General features: G+C 45.4%; 1 protein-coding gene across 7 annotated transcripts in view; it reads right to left on the reverse strand.

The window, feature by feature from the left end:
• The window catches only part of KCNAB2 (potassium voltage-gated channel subfamily A regulatory beta subunit 2), a 130637-nt gene extending 113141 nt beyond the window's left edge, over nt 1-17496 (reverse strand). For 2 of the 7 annotated variants that reach the window (XM_075839477.1, XM_075839474.1), the window contains exon 1: nt 17267-17496. The gene's annotated coding sequence lies outside the window, so the exon portion shown is untranslated. Of the gene's footprint in view, nt 1-15938; nt 16089-16130; nt 16309-17266 lie in introns of those variants that run through there. The other 5 variants (XM_075839479.1, XM_075839478.1, XM_075839473.1 and 2 more) reach the window with 4 other exon arrangements.
• Nucleotides 17497-18260: the final 764 nt, after the last annotated feature.

Raw genomic sequence — 18260 nt, forward strand, 5'->3', positions numbered from 1 at the left:
TAAAGCAGTATGCAGTAGGTTCCCCCTAGTGGTGGCTGCCGGCAGACAAAATTATATCATTAACTCTTAAGGCGATGTAAAAGATTTAACCTCTGTATCAGAAAAATGGAGCTCTGACGCTATAAACATATATGAAGAAGTTAAGCACAAAACGTTGGACCTAAATTAGACATGCTCACATAAATATAACACAGAAAACGCATGTGTGAACATGGCTTGAAAGTACAAATGACTATAGGACTGTAATAAATCTGCATATAACTTCAAGGGACTCAACGCAAAAGCTGAGCAGCAGGAGCAGAATTTTGTGCAGGCAGCCGGAATCTCTCCCGGCGTGTCACCGGGTCCTACAAGCTGCACAACTGACAAGACGTCTCCTGTATAATAAGGAATTATGACAGCGCTGCCTCCAGACAGTCAGGTCCTGCCTGGTTATATGAACACAGTTCAGGTTTCATTGATCTTTAAATATGGTCACTCGCAGTGTAATGTATTCCTGGAAGCTACTGACGTAAGTGACTGCGACCAAAGAACATGGACCTAAATGTAAAGGATGCAAATAGGAGTTTGCGGGATGATTGGCACTTGTGTTACTACTGCTCACACCTTATCAAAGGAGCCAAACCTGCAGCAAAATCGCAACTTATATGTATGGAGGTGATTAAAAACGATATATACATAGCTAAAATGCCACCATCACTTAGGCCCCCTGCACCTGCACCTGCTGCAGATTTTGTTACAGATTGTTCTTGCCGCAGAAACAACCCCATTCAGATCAATGGAACGGATTTTCAGTCCCAGAAATTTATGCATCAAAATCAGCAGCATCTGCAGAGGGCCTTAGGCCACATGCACCCGACCGTAGTTTTTATCCGTAATTTCAGGTGAAATTGCGGACTCATTCATTTCTATTGCCCATGGACACCTTTCCGTATATTTACGGATGTATGTCCGTGCCGTAGTAATGATCTGAAAAATATAGAACATGTCCTATTCTTGTCCAAAATAGTGGACGGCTACGTAGGTTTCCGTAGCCGTCCGTAATTGCGGAAGCGTTGCTATGCGACGGCAGGGGATTCACCATGGAGACCTTTTCAAGGGGTTGGTTTGTAGCCTCCTTGTTTTTTGTGGATCCGTAAATACAGATGCACTATGGACCGTATTTGCAGACAGCGTGCCAGATATGCGGCTGACTACAGATCCGTATTTGCGGACAGTAAAAACCCTTACGGTCGTGTGCATGATGCCCATTAGTGTATTATTATATGTACACATGACGGATGACTGTGGGGAAGAAAACGCTTAGGCTCCATGCAAATAGCAGATACGGGAGTCCGTATGGTCCTGAACTACATCAGCAATGCTTATCAGGGAGAACACCTCTATGTTGCGCCATCCGATGCCGCAAGCCAAGGTGTATCCCACAGAAAACCCAGTATGAAATCGGAGGAATATGGGAGGTACAGTAAGGCCGTATAAACTCCTACACGTGTCATATTACATCTTTCTACAACTCGGAGTTCATACAGAGCGTAATATTCCTGTGTGAACGGCTCTGCCTTGTACATGAATCCTTAGGCACCTTGCGCCAGTGCTCCCTTTAAACTGCAGGGCAGATCACCTTAAAAATGCCCCATGATTAAATGGACACTAACTTTTGCTAATCTTATATTATACCGGACATAGATCAACTTTGTAGATTTATTATTGTTAAAATTTTGACGTTTTCTCCATGTAAATTCTATGAGAAGTTAAAGAAACTAGGGTGTCTCCCTTCCTGTAATCTGATGTCAACCCCCTGTCGCCAAGCAAGGTCCATCCCTAGCTACGGAGCAGAATTGACGGGCTGCAGAAGGTGGGGGTGTGTCTCTTCACAGGCTGCAGAAAGTGGAGGTGTGTCTTCACAGGCTGCCTATACAAGTCCATGAAGGGAAGAGGGGGAGCAGGAGGAGAAAGACAGAAGCGCTGGCCATACAAGTCTATGGAGCAGGGAGGGGGGAGAAGGAGCAGAGTGAGAACACACACAAAGTGATGCAGCCTCCGGTGAGATTAAGATCTCTCCCCAGTGCTGGATTCACAGCTACACTGCTCATTACTGCTGTATGAGATATATATAGTAAAGATAGGAGAGCAGGATTCTCCTCTTATATGCGTGCAGAAGACATGATAGCAGTAAGGCTCTGCCCACTAGCTCAGAAACTGCTGAGAATTGGAAAAAGTGCCTGCAGAGGGGAAAACTGCTAGATAATACAAAATACAAGTCATATAATGGCCAGAAATTGCGTTATTTCTCTTGTACAAACATATGACAGCTTATTGTGAAAAATCAACTACGCTTCAACTACCCTAGACCACCAGGTATGTGGTAATTGAACCCTTTAATACTCTAGACCAGGGGTACTAAACAGGCGGACCGAAGTCTGAATCCGGAAGGAATGCAGATACAGAAACATCTGGCTCACTTAGCGTTGGCGGGTGCAAGGGGACCATCAGTTCCCTGCCATGCCATTGGCCGCTTTTTCCTGAACTGATTCATTATCAGCTAGCTGAAATTGGAAAATGGCAAGGACTAGAAACAGAAGGTATAATAGAAAACTGTTGAACTTTTAAGTAAACAACGATTGCATTTTATTTAGAGAAAACCATTAAAAAAAACAACAGCTAACCATTACAAATACGTCATGTTTCCATACAAATCTCAAAGTTCCTATATGAGCCCGGCCTTATAGAGAGACCCCCATACTGCGAATACTAGCAAAGGATTTGGTTCAGTATATTAAAAGGCAGTACCCCCTCTCACGACTATTTTTAACAAGAGTTCATAATTAATCGGATGATCATGACGGCCGCAGGGCAGCCCCTCGGTCCTACTGATCTAATTTGCTCCAGCCACAGGGAAATAGGGCAGAGAACGGCCAGGACTGGTTGGTGTTCAGCAATATTGTGCAATGTACAAACGTAACGTCAGTAATGCCATCAGCATGACCATGTCAGAGCGAAGATTTCCCTGGTGGCAATGTCACACTGGATATAGTCTTACTGCAGTTCTTGCAGGTTTAAGGCTCGCCTTGGGGGTGCAGGGTTTTACCCTTGAGATGATTGCCTCTTCTTACTGTCAGGCAATGGAGCAAGCGTCAACATATTTCTTTGGTGATAATGATGGCAATATTTATAGAAGCGAGCAGATACGGATATATAGAGATATAGAGAAACCGTCAGATACGGGCAGGAGATTTATTCTAAAAGACCAAAAAACAAAGACTCTCTCACATATATGTCAGAGATACAATATATCTTATAGGATTATTTTATGTGTATCCTGCAAGTATTTATATCAATAGAGGACAAGAAACGCTTTCTTACGCTTCAAAAAGAAGTTCTGTAGCAGCTGAGGTATATATTATAAGGAATAACATGCCCCCTACTATAAATTTATTAGGACTATTCCTTCCATGGGATTTTGAAAAATATCTGTGCAAAATCCACATGTAAAATGCGGACTGGGTCTGAGTTTTCAGACCATTTCCAAAGGGTAAATTATCTGCTGCATGTGCCCATGGCCTTAAGGGGGATGCCCCAAGACCCCCACAGCTCCATGGTGATGCCTACTACTGCAGCTGTTATTGTAGGAGAGATGAATGGGCCATCAATGTAATGGACGAGCCGGGTTCTCCAGCATCAAATACACTACAAGCTGAAACCATCTGATAATCTGGGATATTTAATACTCAAATAATCAGCCACCTGTGCGATACCATGGTATTTTTTTTAGAATATGTAACGTGTGCATATATATATATATATTCCCTGTACTGTAAACTATAAGTATATTCTTATAATTTATAGCAGGGAGTACATTATTCCTTATACAACATACCTAAAGTAAGGGAGAGATTCCTATACATAAGGCCTGCAGCAGCTGATGCATGTAGTAGAAGGTTCTGCGGCAGCGGAGGCGTGCATTAGGAGGTTCTGCGGCAGCGTGCATTAGGAGGTTCTGCGGCAGCGGAGGCGTGCATTAGGAGGTTCTGCGGCAGCGTGCATTAGGAGGTTCTGGGGCAGCGGAGGCGTGCATTAGGAGGTTCTGGGGCAGCGGAGGCGTGCATTAGGAGGTTCTGCGGCAGCGGAGGCGTGCATTAGGAGGTTCTGCGGCAGCGGAGGCGTGCATTAGGAGGTTCTGCGGCAGCGGAGGCGTGCATTAGGAGGTTCTGGGGCAGCGGAGGCGTGCATTAGGAGGTTCTGGGGCAGCGGAGGCGTGCATTAGGAGGTTCTGGGGCAGCGGAGGCTTGCATTAGGAGGTTCTGCGGCAGCGGAGGCGTGCATTAGGAGGCTCTGGGGCAGCGGAGGCGTGCATTAGGAGGCTCTGGGGCAGCGGAGGCGTGCATTAGGAGGCTCTGGGGCAGCGGAGGCGTGCATTAGGAGGCTCTGGGGCAGCGGAGGCGTGCATTAGGAGGCTCTGCGGCAGCGGAGGCGTGCAGTAGGAGGCTCTGCGGCAGCGGAGGGGTGCAGTAGGAGGCTCTGCGGCAGCGGAGGGGTGCAGTAGGAGGTTCTGCGGCAGCGGAGGGGTGCAGTAGGAGGTTCTGCGGCAGCGGAGGGGTGCAGTAGGAGGTTCTGCGGCAGCGGAGGGGTGCAGTAGGAGGTTCTGCGGCAGCGGAGGGGTGCAGTAGGAGGTTCTGCGGCAGCGGAGGGGTGCAGTAGGAGGTTCTGCGGCAGCGGAGGGGTGCAGTAGGAGGTTCTGCGGCAGCGGAGGGGTGCAGTAGGAGGTTCTGCGGCAGCGGAGGGGTGCAGTAGGAGGTTCTGCGGCAGCAGAGGGGTGCAGTAGGAGGTTCTGCGGCAGCGTGCAGTAGGAGGTTCTGCGGCAGCGTGCAGTAGGAGGTTCTGCGGCAGCGGAGGCGTGCATTAGGAGGTTCTGCGGCAGCGGAGGGGTGCAGTAGGAGGTTCTGCGGCAGCGGAGGCGTGCAGTAGGAGGTTCTGCGGCAGCGGAGGCGTGCAGTAGGAGGTTCTGCGGCAGCGGAGGCCTGCAGTAGGAGGTTCTGCGGCAGCGGAGGCCTGCAGTAGGAGGTTCTGCGGCAGCGGAGGCGTGCAGTAGGAGGTTCTGCGGCAGCGGAGGCGTGCAGTAGGAGGTTCTGCGGCAGCGGAGGCGTGCAGTAGGAGGTTCTGCGGCAGCGGAGGCGTGCAGTAGGAGGTTCTGCGGCAGCGGAGGCGTGCAGTAGGAGGTTCTGCGGCAGCGGAGGCGTGCAGTAGGAGGTTCTGCGGCAGCGGAGGCGTGCAGTAGGAGGTTCTGCGGCAGCGGAGGCGTGCAGTAGGAGGTTCTGCGGCAGCGGAGGCGTGCAGTAGGAGGTTCTGCGGCAGCGGAGGCGTGCAGTAGGAGGTTCTGCGGCAGCGGAGGCGTGCAGTAGGAGGTTCTGCGGCAGCGGAGGCGTGCAGTAGGAGGTTCTGCGGCAGCGGAGGGGTGCAGTAGGAGGTTCTGCGGCAGCGGAGGGGTGCAGTAGGAGGTTCTGCGGCAGCGGAGGGGTGCAGTAGGAGGTTCTGCGGCAGCGGAGGCGTGCATTAGGAGGTTCTGCGGCAGTGGAGGCGTGTATTATGACGTCATCTTCGGAAGCTGAGGAGCCGGAAGTGATAAGCAGTGTCTATGTAGCGCCACTTCTCCGTATAATCATCAGGTTCTGACTTTAGAATGTGATGTTTATATCATTACTTACAGACATGTCAGTGATAAATTTACATTGAGACGTATTCGATTTGTAGATGCGCATATATATATATACACACACATATATATATATATACACATACATACATACATACACACACATTCCCCTAGGAGAACCCCTCCTTTCAGCCCTGCCATCCCTCACTTATCAGCGTTATTGAGTTTGCTTTGTATTTAAAATAATGAGAAGTCTGAAATTCGTTGTAAGCGCGAAAATAAAAACAAACATAAATAGAGCGGCGAGGCCGCGTGTGATAATTATGCCGGTCTCTGATTGCTGAGCAGCGTCTATCGCAACCAATCTGCATATATTAGACAGGTGGAGAACACAGAAGGTTACCTTCATAAACTCCGCCAGACAGATCCCGTAAACCAAAACAACGTAGGAGCGCTACACGGTAACAACAACAAAAGGGAGGGAGGGGGGGGGGGGGTCTATCAATAATACAGTGAAACAATAGCATCAAAAATAACACTATGGCCGCCCTGAACAGATGTGGATTTCAGAACACCAGTGAATGTGTTAAGATCAGCGGAGGCAGACGTGGCGTGTCATGTCAGCGGCACTGACGGGAGGATCCACCGTGGTTGCCCATGTGTGAATGTCACCTGGCCCTTGGCCCAATAGGCCTCATTTTCAAAACTGTCGAAGAGAAAGATTTGTCCTTGTTGCCTATAGCAACCAACCAAAACGAAAGCAGAGCCCGGACTGGTTGCTATGGACAACAAGGCCAGTTTTTCTGCACAGTGAATTTGAGTTTCCGACTACAGATTCCAACACCTTCAACTTTTTTACTATAAGGAAAATGAATGCCACAAAAACGCCAAAGAAAAATAAAAAAGCAGAATGAACGAATAGGCCGGTGTTCACATTTGCTTTGGAGGCTCCGTAGCAAATTGTCAGATTTGACTAGAGGAATTGCACTGCATGCAACGCTATGCTTTGTGTCAAGACAAAGGAAACATTGCGGAGACAGACGACCGTGTTATAAGAGGGGGTCTGTCGGGTGGTATTCATTGTACGACGGACCCGGCATAGCTTCATGGCTTCCAATATGAACGGAAGTCACAATGCATATTGAACGTAGCCTAAGGCATGATGAACATGACCGTTTCAGTTTTGCAGATCGCAAAACACGGATCATAGTGGCTTCCGTGTGCTGTCCATCTTTTTGCGGACACATACAATAGAATGGGTGAAACTGATCACAAATACGGATAAAATAGAGCCTGTCCGCAAGAAAACCACAGATGTGTGTAAGGCCCCATTATAAATGAACGGTTCACTGTGCTATCTGAGAAAAACGATTGTGTGTTTGAGACCTTAAAGGGGTATATTCCGGTTTCAGCAAATGAATGTTATTTTTTTGTATAATTAAAGTTGTACAGTTTTTCAATATACTTTCTGTATAAATTCCTCATGGATTTCAAGATCTCTGCTTGCTGTTAGTCAGTAGGAACATTCATGATTTACATCCAGTGGATACAATTCTGTCCATGGTCATGTGATGGACACACAGATGCTGGGATCGTTAAAAGACACAGCTCTGATACACATACTGTAACGAGCCGTGCAGCTGTGTGTCCATCACATGACCATGGACAGAATTGTATCCACTGGAAGTAAGCAATGAATGTTTCTACTGAATAGCAGCAAGCAGAGATCTTGAAAACTGTGAGGAATTAATACAGAAAGGATATTGGAAAATTTTAGAACTTTATACAAAAAACAACAACATTAGTTTGCTAAAATTGGACAACCCCTAATTTTTAGAAGACATTATACAGAGAAAAAGCCAACAGGGCAATAATAATAATAATAATAAATATTTTCCTTTTGACAAATATAAAGATCAGAAAGAAAATAAACATTACATAGTGCAGAGAAGACGGACTCCGCATGGTTATCTTCTCCATGGGAAACACTGTGGGACTAGTAATCGTGGCCCCAACACATCATCCAACAACAATATAAGGTGCTCCCAAGCAGACCCAAAACAGAGGCGCCCCATATGTCACACGCCGACCTGTACGCTTATAGCACGACACGTTATAACACGAGGGGACAGATCTGAAATGTCTTTCGATGCTTATTTTAGTGATTTATTGCTCAGTATGAAGTGTCCACACGTGACTAACGCAATACATTCCCTCCAGGGGTTTACAGACGTCAAAGAAGGCACTAAAAAACCATACAAGCCTCATGTGGGTTAATAGGGTTATATGGGCAGTGCGTGTGAAATTCCCATACAGACCTCGGCTTCTCGCACCAACTCTCAACAGAACCTGAAATTCATACATCCCATTTTAATGTAATTCTAGCATTCTATTTATGAACCAGCAGGCTCAGGATGAGCAGTGCAGAGAATTGCATTAAGACAGACACGTGACGTGGCCAAAGCTGCCGTGTAGCCCTATAATAAATGGTCAGTGAGGGTTCTACTGTTGGGACCCAACTGATCCCCATAACAAAGAGGCACTGACCCCTTCTAACTTTACTAGCAATGCAGCCCCTTCATTCTAGTGATCGTTCAGGGTCCTGATGCTCGGCCCCCCGAATGTTCATTATGTTCGGACAGAGATATCTTCTACCAAGTTGGTAAAAATTGTATCCAACAGTATCTGTTCCTGGGAAAGCTGAGTGACTACCAATATGGCCCCCCATTACAATAGATGCAGGAGTTGTCACCCAAACCAAAGATTTTTACTTAGAATTTCCTTCCAGTTACAGAGGGAAGTATGTCCCTGCTTCTATATAACTTCATAACAAGGAAAATCTTATGTTGACAACCTTAGGAAAGCTGGGTGACTAAAGAAGCCAAGGGCTGAAGGGCTTATAGCTCATGGGTGGATACAATCCTATAGACTTTAGGAACCAGTCTGACCACTCCAGGAGACAAATTGATTTTAACAACTTGTCAGTCAATGAGAATGCCCATTGACATGAACTCCATCCCGAGGGGGAAAGTATGAAGGGGGCTCACAGGCCTAGCCCGCTCTTTAAGATGCGTGTGTTGGCCGTATGTTACAGCCAACACTTCAGTGCAACGAGCAGGATTGCAGATTACAGAACATACTACGATCCTACTCCCTTAGATGCTGTGGTCAAAAGCGACCGCAGCAGCTAAACTGTTGGGCAGAGGGGGTGACGCGATCGCGGGGTGCTGATGGCTGCTACTGTAGCCTGGGGGCCTAATGAGGTCCCCCAGGTCTACCATTGTTGTGCTCTGGCTTAATAGGAGCCTGTCAAAACCCACAATGTACTGCAACACATTAGAATTGCAGCATATCGTGCAAATGATCGCAGGTTGAAGTCCCTTAGGGGGGACTAAAAAAAAAAAAGGCAAAATGATACATATATATAAAAAAATATTCCAAAGAGAGCAGCACCATATATTGGCAATTTGCCTGGGTGAATGTATATTATTTATTTGTATTCATTTTTTTAATTATTTATTCAAAAATAAAAACAAAAAAAGACAAAACAACCTTCTCCCATTTTACCCCAAAGGCAATGTAAAAAACCCAAAACTTGACCACTGGTATCGCCGTTTCCGTTGCAGTCCGAACTATTACAATACATTATTTAACCCGCACGGTGTAAAAGAAAGTAAAAAAACGCCAGAATCGCTGTTTACCGTCCCCTCATCGCCCACAAAAAATGGAAAACAGCTCGCGCCACAAAAAAAATAAGCCCTCACACCGCTCAACGGAAAAATAAAAGTGATCGCTCCCAGGATATGGCGACAAAACAAATGTATTTATATTTTTCCTTGTAAAAGTAGTAAAACATAAAAAAAACTATATAAATTTGGCTTCACCGTAATCATATTAACATGTTGTTTATAATGCACGGTGAGCGCCGTAAAAACAAAACCCAATAGAGGAATCGCTGTTTTTTCTGATTCCAAAATGAAAAATGGCTGATGTGGGAAGGGGTTAAACGCATTGGCGAACTGGGATTTGTCCAGCCCGGGCGCAGCATACAAATGTAAATTTCAAGTCCTTTATAGAAGTTTACAAATTGCGCTCTACTACTCCCCGAGCATCGCGCATCTTCAGCCCTTCCATTATCATACGCTGCTTTAGAAACCTGCGTCCAGGAGGCAGCGGGGAGAGCGTCCATCCGCCCAGAAGAGGATCGCAGAGACGTCCTTATTCCCAAACGAACAAGCACACGCCAAGTCATTAATAAACAAGAGGCTTATTAAATAGTTATGGTCACGTAAGTGGTTGCATTTTACGGATTCTCGGTCTTCCACATTGGAAATAGGTGGTGGGGAGTTTTCTAAATGTAGTCTCAAGAAACATGGAAACAGAGAGCCCTTGTACAATGCTGGGGTTACCCTGCCTATAAATGATGTACTACAGCACTCAGCCATGGCTATGAGCTCTCCGGGGTAAAACATGTAGGACAGAGAATTCATATTCAGGAAAACTAGGATAAAAAAAGACAAACATGCACATAAAATAACTACACACATATACTGCACAGGCCGTTGCTGGGATGCCCTCCTTGTTTAGGGTATGTTCACACGCACTAATTACGGACGTAATTCGGGCGTTTTTGCTCCGAATTACATCCGAAAATAGCGCCTCAATAGCGTTGACAAACATCTGCCCATTGAAAGCAATGGGCAGACGTTTGTCTGTTCACACGAGGCGTATATTTACGCGCCGCTGTCAAATGACGGCGTGTAAATAGACGCCCGCGTCAAAGAAGTGACCTGTCACTTCTTTGGCCGTAATTGGAGCCGTTATTCATGGACTCCAATGAATAGCAGCGCCAATTACGTCCGTAATGGACGCGGCGTTCAAGCGCCTGCACATGCCGTTACGGCTGAAATTACGGGGATGTTTTCAGGCGGAAACATCCCCGTAATTTCAGCCGTTACGGACGCTGTCGTGTGAACATACCCTTAGGCTATGTTCACATGCAGTATTTTGCCGAGTTTTTTGACGCGGAAACCGCGTTGCAAAACTCGGCAAAAATGGCCCTAAAACGCCTCCCATTGATTTCAATGGGAGGCGTCGGCGTCTTTTTCCCGCGAAAATCGGCGTGCAGGGAGAGGAAAATCTGCCTCAAAGTTCCAAACGGAATATTGAGGCAGATATTCCTCCTGCAAAATACTCCGTGTGAACAATAAACTGCTCAACAGCTAAATTTGGGTGGGACTTCAATGTGACTGACAGCTCTACTCTCAGGTCAACTTATGCCAGTGCTGGGTTGGGAGATTATTGCACACGGGCATCAGAAAAATAGCTATGCGGGGGGGGGGGTTAACAACTTTTCTACACCAGCTTTTTGGCGCAGATAAGTTGCAAATGGCACAAACAAAATCGCAATGTTTGCAACTTTCTAACTTCTTGCATATAAAAGTTAATAAATTGCCCCCAAAGTCGCAATTTGCGGAAAAAAAATTGACTCTTGTGCCGTTTCCGCCACACAGCGCTTTTCTAGAAAGTGAGCGGAGCTTAGAGCCGGTTCACATCTGTGTTGGAGGCTTTGTTAGGGGCAACCGTCACAGATGTGGCCTAAAATGCAACAGAAACACCAAATGCAGATGTGAACAGGCCCTAAACAAAAGGAGGCAGGGACACCCGCGACCTGACAAATTGACATCAGAAACCGGTGACTGGTGTAAATTAAAGCGCAAATCTAGACCAGCTCATAACTGGCGCAGATTTGACTCCCATGCACAAATGCGCGTAATTTATTAAGAGGCGTGCGACTCTTAATAAATTAGGTGAATCTTACGCCAGCGCTTCCTATATTAAGACCGGTGTATTAAACGCTAGTCTTACAATAAGCCGACACTTTACCAGAAACAGTGGGAGAAATTTATCAAGACTGGTGTAAAGAAAAAGTGGAATAGTTGCCCATGGCAACCAATCAGGCCTCAGCTTTCATTTTCCAAAGGGTCTCTGCAAAACAAAAGTGGATATCGGATTGGTTGCTATGGGCAACTGCGCCACTTTTCCTTTGCACTGGTTTTGATAAATTTCCAGTGTGTGTAGAAGAAAATGTAAAGGTTGCGTCACCAATTAAACTAGTTATACAGCGGCGTGGTGCCGTGTTGTCACAGAATACCCACAATCCCCCTGCAGTTCTGCACGTCCCCGGGCCCCGTCGTCTCACTGAACATTTCTAAAATTGCAAGGGAACGAAATAACAGGCGCAAAAACAAATTTGATTTATGATAAAATAACCTTTGCATTTACAGAAGGGCGCGCTCACACGTCAGTCAAATTGCATTTTGTGAAAATCGCGGCCAACCATTTTTTTCCACACAACATACAAATGTAGATCCTCTGTACAAATTGGTTTCTCCCACTACACGCGCACGCGCTTCCCCTGCAGCGGAAAGTCTTCACATCTGTATCGGTCATTCATTCCGATTGATGGATTAGACAAAATCTCCTGCACATGCGTAAAAAAAAAAAAATCTGCGCAGAAGAGCACAAGTTAGTGACCAACTAGAGTGAGGGAGATCCCGTCCGGCGCCGCAGGACACGTGCAAAACGGATCATTCAAAAACGCAGCATGACAGATTACAAACTGATACAAACTAAAGCTAAAGTCAAACAGATACATAAAAAACGGAAACTTTTGAGTCCGTTTCTCTTTGTTTTTAATTATCATCCGTCAAATAAAACAAGGATCCATTTAAAACGGAACCCAGCCGAAATGGTAATTCTGCAAACTTAGGCTAAGCGTGTGTTCACATCAGCGTTCGGTTTCCGTTGATGGGTCCCATCAGACCATTCTGTCTTAAAACGGAAACCATAGCTTCCGTTTCGATTACGATTGATTTCAATGTTAATGCTTCCGTTGCAAATGGTTTCCATTCGTCTCCGTTTTGGGTTTTTTGACGGAATCAATAGCGCAGTCCAAAAAATGGAAACCTTATGGAACGGAGACAAACGGAAACCATTTGCAACGGAAGAACTACCATTGAAACCAATACTAATTGAAAAGGAAGCGATGCTTTTCGTTTGGATTTCCAGCCATCTCTTCCTATAATGGAAGAGACCTAAACGGGAGACAACGGTAGTGTGAACTATGGCTCTGTTCACATCTGCGTCTGAGGCTCCGTTAGGGGCCCCCGTCGCAGATCTGGCAGGGTTTACAGGAGACAATAACGCAGCATAGACACCCCGACGGAAAGCCGACAGAACCTATTAAAGTCAATGGGTTCAGTCGGCATCCGGCGGTGTCCATTGTGCAACGGAACCGTTGGTTCCGTTATTCCCTTGTTCTGCTCCTCTGACGGAGCATAACAGTGGAACAGCACAACGCAGGTGTGAACATAGCCTTATACTATAAAACTTTCCCTGCTGCTGTATCATAACAGAAGGGGTTTGTGAGCTGGACAGCCGGAAGGAACGCTAGAGCAGCAGCCCGCAACCTATGACACTCCAGACTGGGGGTTGTAGTTTCACCGCAGTTGGAGAACCCCCAGTTGCAAACCACTGCTAGAGAGCATCCAAACCCATTCAGTGGTGATCATAGATTTTAATATGTCTGAAAAGGATTATAGGTGGACTTCCCCTTTAAGTACATAACCACAGCGAAGCTTACAATCTAATTTGTCCGCCTGATCCTACAGAGACCTAAATAAACTCATGATAGAGACAGACAGTCCCAATTGTGCTGGAATACATTACTGACAGGTTATTTCTGCTATTCACTCATCATGAAGGTCTAATTTACATTATTTTCCCTGACAGGGTATGACTGGTTTCCTGCAGACATTTTATACTGGTTCCATTACAGGCAAATGCAGTTGTGGTTGATATGTGCACATTATAATAAAGACGGTCGAAACCACAATGAAAAGAATTTGATGATATGACTGATACAGTTACAGTTACTGCATAGATTATTCTATTGAGGTCATTGGAAATAAATAATTCATGAAAAAATATATTTTACTTATTAAATGTTCGGAAAGTTGGGTGACAACCAATATGGCCACTACTACAGCTCTTCAGGAATGGTCACCCAACTTTCCTAGCTTTTCGAATGACAATCTATCCAATTATAATCTATGATAGTGAGGGGCGTATCATGGCTTAAACCAGGCAAATACGCCGTTTTGGCCTCTCCTCTGTGCGACTACCTCTGATGGACATATTGATCGTCACCCATCTTTCCCAGAAAAATAAAAAAAATCGAATACTGCTGAACAGATTTTTATTTTTTAACAATTTGACAGAAGAGAATGACTCCACTCTTATAAATAGGCCGTGTCTGGTATCGCAGTTGTGCCCAATTGACTTAAGAGTCTGAGCTGCAATACCAGACACAGCCAATGGACAGGAGTGGCGCTGTTTCAGGAACAAATTAGTCCCTAGAAAATGGCATAATGCTTTTCGTAGACTAAATTTAAATAGTCGGTTTCCCGGTGAGGAAGAAGGAAACAGCTGGTGGCACAAGGTCCAAGTATATGCAGTAATGGATGAACCGGAGAAGCATTCAATACGCTATAGCTTTTGTAGCTCATCATTGTAATACTGCTGTAGTGAAAAACAGTTCTACGTGCACTGATTTAATGTGAGCTTGTGCTTATCCACTTAGCCAACATGAAAAAGTAGAGCTGCAGTATAAAGCATGGAGGAAAGACAGAAGTAGCCTGAGCATATATTAAACACAGAAGGTGGCACTGACTTTAGCTTAAAAAAAACACACCACTGAAGAAAATAAATAGCAGTTAAGCATTACCCAGAGATATTAGGTCTTATCGTCCACTTTAAAATAGCAATTCCCTAATAAAATATTATTAGAATTGCAGACTTAGAACTACTGCTGGAGACATTTAAAATTCCTAAATATCTATAAGAATCCTGCAGGTTACAGCAGGATAAAATCAGTGAATGGAAGCCACACTGCCGGCGGTCATAAGCCTAAAGGAAGCGACGCTGACAGTAACATTGTATATTAGTGAATTGCTATTTTATCTATTCCTTAACATTCTGTAAAGTTGCTACAAAGTGCAGGAACAATAAGATCACAGTCATTCATCTCTGCAGAGTATTCCTTCCAAACCACCAGGCACTCGGCACATGTCCTCCTGATCTGTAACCTGCTGCTGCCATACCTATTGGGCACTGACCTCCACAGGCCCCAACAAGGGGGTAACAGCCCCAATGGTTACCCTACACTTCCAAGGAGAAACAAGGGGGTCGATTAAGCACTGGATGATTGTGTAAACATAAACCAGACGTGTGCCCCATCCTGATCACTTTTATGGGGGTCCCTCTCTATTCTATTTCTGGTTATCTTCTGTCAACATTAGTAGATTAATGCAAACGGAGACCCCACTAGTCCAGAACCACTTTGGCACTAGGTCGCGCCATGAATTAAGATGCAGATCTAACTATCCCCCTAAATCAATACGGATCCCGAGAAAGCCCTGGGACGGACACCCCGAGTTGTCCTTCCAGCACCAAAAGCGATTGGGCTGCATTACGGAGCACCGACCTCTTGGTCGTGAGAACCCATCAGGAGAAATCCCACCATTGAAATCTTCTGACATATCAGATGCCGACTAAATGCAGCCTTCCCCTTTAAGAATAAACAGTTTTGCAGTCAAGCGCATTATTCATCCCAGACAGTCCCATATATATATATATATATATATACATACATATACATACATACATACATACATACACACACACACACACACACACAATAATCCCAAATGAGAATTGTAGGAATATTTCTTACTGCAATGCCCAAATCTTTAACCCTTCCAATCTTTAACGTTCAGCGAGCACGACAGTCGCCAGATCTATACGTGAAGACGGTTCGTGGAGTTATGTCACAACCACCATCGGCGACTTATGCCACCCACAAAAATACACTTCACGTCGGCTCAGGAGGAAGTGTGAGACGTAAGCAGCTGTCAGCGAGAGGCAACATCAAAGTGTCACATACCCCCCCATACAAATGTATTATACATAATACTGTGCCCTTCCATCTAATAGGCCGGCATGACAATGCACCAGTGCCAAGGCCTGCAGGCTATAAATGTGCCACGTAAAGCAAATCTAATCATGTTAAGTCTCTCCGCTAAGTGATGGCATTTCATTTTCATTGACAGATGAGATGAAGCATCAAACCGTCTACTGCAGACACAATGCAAATAAAATTACCCGGAAATCAGCAGCGACCGGGCAATGGCTAGGAAGGCAAAAGGCAATGAAATTGTTAACTCACTTCTGCGGCATTGACCAGTCTGCGGAGGGACCACACAAACCAATCACTATAGACAAGTGGCGCGCTGGACCCAAGTGTTCCCAGCGATGCAGGGTGGAGAATTGGGTGGGTAGCAGAAGAAAGAAGAGGAGGGGGGCAAATGATGAGACAGCAAATCCCCAAAGTGTTGCAATAAACACGGTTGTCACTCACTGGCATGAATTCCTGCACAATATGCCAATGCAGTGCCCGCTGCCGGAGCGGGGGGGCGTCAGGACTCTGTGGTTTATTCTGCAGCCAAATGAAAATATAAAAGCTAAAATAAAAAAATCTTAGACTGATGAGAAATCTTCTGGGATCTCTGCCGGAGGATGTGGAGCGCTGCTCTGAATGCTTATAGTCTACCAGAATGATCTCCATCCTGCAGAGCTGCGGTACGGGGAGGGGGGCTCCGGGCAGCGTTATACGCCAGTGGTCCTCATTCTACACTGCGGCTTCTTATTACGGGGGGGATTAGATATTACAGTGGATTCAGTCATGGATGACGGATTTAGAGGGGATATAATAATGTCCAGAGATTATAGGAGAGATATTTATTATGTATTGCTTATTATTATCTGCATTTTGTATTCTGCACATTGTATAAATATTTATTACACAATACACAACTATAAATATTATATATCACACTCTCTATATATTATTATACATCAATCACTCTCTCTATATATACATTATTATATATCACTCTCTATATACATTATTATACATCAATCACTCTCTCTATATATATATATATATACACACACATTATTATATATCACTCTCTATATATATTATTATACATCAATCACTCTCTCTATATATACATTATTATATATCACTCTCTATATATTATATATCACTCTCTATATATTATTATATATCACTCTCTATATACATTATTATATATCAATCACTCTCTATATACATTATTATATATCAATCACTCTCTCTATATATACACATTATTATATATCACACTCTCTATATATTATTATACATCAATCACTCTCTCTATATATACATTATTATATATCACTCTCTATATACATTATTATATATCAATCACTCTCTCTCTCTCTCTCTCTCTCTATATATTATTATATATCACTCTCTCTATATATACATTATTATATAGCCAGCTCTCTCTCTCTCTATATATTATTATTGTAGCACTCGGGATTTGCAGGCAGCACCGCTGTAAAGTCACATACAGGAGGAGACAATAATCCGGGGCTGTGATATGAGGGAGTGACTGGCTGCACATATTAGTGGCTACAGGAGGTGGACAGGATATCATTGCGCACCTGCAGCTTGTAATCCCCGCAGCCTCCTCCAGCACCGGGGCCGCTCTCCTCTCTCTCCCCTGCAGTCCCCGTGGTCTCGCCGCCGCCTCCCGTTCAGCCCGCACTGTCACCTCGTGGGAGAGCAGCTGTCGGCCCCGCCCACTCTCTAGCTATTACACAGTAGTGTCTAGAATGGATTTGGTCCTGGTAGGTCTGATGACGTGAAAGTCACATGGTTTTGTAGTCACATGACCGGATTGAAAGGGACGGGGCTTGTCCCTAATGCAGCTGAAAGATGTTGCTGTTGCTTGTGCGAGCTGTCACTGAAGGTAATGAGAGGACTGAGAAGAAGAGCAGTCTATGAGAGAGAGAGAGAGAGAGAGAGAGAGAGAGAGAGAGCATGAGGAGCAGTCTATGAGAGAGGGAGCATGAGGAGCAGTCTATGAGAGAGAGAGAGAGAGGGAGCATGAGGAGCAGTCTATGAGAGAGAGAGAGGGAGCATGAGGAGCAGTCTATAAGAGAGGGAGCATGAGGAGCAGTCTATGAGAGAGAGGGAGAGCATGAGGAGCAGTCTATGAGAGGGAGAGCATGAGGAGCAGTCTATAAGAGAGGGAGCAGTCTATGAGAGAGGGAGCATGAGGAGCAGTCTATGAGAGAGGGAGCATGAGGAGCAGTCTATGAGAGAGGGAGCATGAGGAACAGTCTATGAGAGAGAGAGGGAGAGCATGAGGAGCAGTCTATGAGAGAGAGGGAGCATGAGGAGCAGTCTAAGAGAGAGAGAGGGAGCATGAGGAGCAGTCTATGAGAGGGAGCATGAGGAGCAGTCTATGAGAGAGAGAGAGAGCATGAGGAGCAGTCTATGAGGGAGACAGAGAGGGAGCATGAGGAGCAGTCTATGAGGGAGACAGAGGGAGCATGAGGAGCAGTCTATGAGAGAGGGAGAGGGGGGCATGAGGAGCAGACTATGAGAGAGAGAGAGGGAAAGCATGAAGAGCAGTCTATTAGAGAGAGAGCA

The sequence above is a fragment of the Rhinoderma darwinii genome, chromosome 10 (assembly GCF_050947455.1).
Source record: "Rhinoderma darwinii isolate aRhiDar2 chromosome 10, aRhiDar2.hap1, whole genome shotgun sequence".
In the NCBI taxonomy this organism is placed as follows: Eukaryota; Metazoa; Chordata; class Amphibia; order Anura; family Rhinodermatidae; genus Rhinoderma; species Rhinoderma darwinii.